Genomic DNA, 2090 nt, shown 5'->3' on the forward strand with positions numbered 1-2090 from the left:
ATTAAAAATATAACGTCCCGGCCACAGTTTACAATTTATCTTTGTTAATAATATTATCTACATTCTCGATTAAGTAAACGCACTTATAGGCTGCTATAATGGGAAGTATGAAACTCACAGAGATCTGAACATCGATTAAGGACATTAAGAATTTTCGTAACACGTAAATATTAAACATTTTTGGACATCATTTAATTATTACAAAAAAAATTAAGATTTTTTCTGATTTCGTTTCTTTTATTAAATACCCACCACAAAACAATTTAGTGTCGATAATTTTTAGAATTTTCCAACTTCAAATACATACAAAAGGTAATGTAAATCATATTAATAATTTTTCAACTCCAAATAAATATAAAGTGTACTCACGGACAAATATGTTGGACATCAGTGTGGCGGGTAGACAAAACACGATCACCAAAATGTCAGCAACAGCGAGATTCACTATGAAGTAGTTCGTAACAGTTCGCATCCTCGGCGAGCGGTACACCACAGCGATAACAAAACAGTTGCCCACCAGGCCCACCACGAACACGAGCAGGTACGCCACGCAGTACACCGCCGTCATCGCGCCGCTGTGACGGTACATGAACTCCTCACTGAGCCCTCCCAGGTCCGACCTGTTAAAGGTAGCATTCACCCTCAACGGGTACTGGCCGTCGTCCATCTCCATGTGAGTGGACAGCGGCTCCAGGTCGGGCAGCACGCTGTTGTCAGGCACCAGCCTCGTGTTCATCACGTCCATCAGGTATTCGACAGCAGATCCACGACGTGGTTTTTATGCTCGCGCGTGTGCGACCGATTGTGGTGCCGCCAATGATGCCGCGTCTCGTGCCCAGGATTTTGTGTCGAAAAGTTCAAAAAGTCCTCCGTGTAAAAATCACTCGATGGCAAACGTAACGGCGCCATACTTACAGCGGTACACACATCACATCCATTAAAAGTTTTGCAAATTATTCGTAACAAAATAGTTAGAAAAAGTGTGAAAAGTTCCGTGAAATTTGTGCGGCGGCTCGTAGCGGGTCTACGGTTGTGTCCTTGCGGCGGTCTCGCGCCGTCTGCCTCTACGGCGCTACGGGCCGCGTAGGCTCGCTCGACGCATGTGCATTTGGCGGTTCGGCGGTCGTGTGCTCTTCCTGTAACCGTATTCCCTGTCAATAAGGACTATTATTGCTTATCAAATGTTGCAAGGAAGTTGTTGCCAAATTGAGGGTCGACGAAAATGCACCAGTGAGGCCGATAACGTCAACATTCCATGCATACTAATGGTTCGGGTAATGGAATTATTTTTGTTTTGATGCCGATGCATGGCGCGTGTCGCTTCCCGGGCTCCTCATGTGACACAGGGAATATAAAATGAGGTTTTAAGGAGTGATGACATTTTTTTAATTAACAGAGTAAACTCAATGGGCTTTACAATTATCGTAGCTGTAACATCAATATTTAATAATAAATGTTATTTTGTTTTGTCAAGGCAAAACGGACACTCTAGACCTTGTGGTATGATTAATGAAGTTCAAATATAGTGACGTAAACTATCAAAAGTGTTCCGCCACATGACGATCGCTTGATTTTATAACCGCAACTAAATACAAGTCTCTGTCTAGTGGAATGCAAAATACCCGGGGTATTTTCCCGCCAAAAAATATTTTTAATATTATAAGTCCATAAAAAAAATCATAATTTATATTTTTTTTCTTAAAAAAATAAAATTTTATTCTATATTAAAGTATAGAAAGCGTGTTCCTATATACAGTAGGTAATGTAATGTACAATATGCACATTATTTATTTTACGAGTTAGGTAATGTTTTGATGTGTACAATAACTTTCTACTATTTTCTATTTTCAATTATATTTCCGTGTAGAGTAAAAATATGAATAATACTACTCAGATACTGTATATTGTAATGTCCTAGATACTTATCCAGTAACCTAAAATGACTTTTTAAATCATTTATACACTAAATAGTATATACATCGATTTTGCAGTTTTTTGGTATACTTTTCTTTTGTTTTTTTTTTTTCACATCCAATTGGGTTCCCTATCCTTCGGTGCATTACAAAGTTTAACTTACAGAGTAAAGTATT

General features: G+C 38.9%; 1 pseudogene; it reads right to left on the reverse strand.

Moving 5' to 3' along the window:
* Positions 1-263: 263 nt before the first annotated feature.
* LOC119190082 lies at positions 264-990 on the reverse strand (annotated as a pseudogene).
* Positions 991-2090: the final 1100 nt, after the last annotated feature.

The sequence above is a fragment of the Manduca sexta genome, chromosome 21 (assembly GCF_014839805.1).
Source record: "Manduca sexta isolate Smith_Timp_Sample1 chromosome 21, JHU_Msex_v1.0, whole genome shotgun sequence".
NCBI classification, from domain to species: Eukaryota; Metazoa; Arthropoda; class Insecta; order Lepidoptera; family Sphingidae; genus Manduca; species Manduca sexta.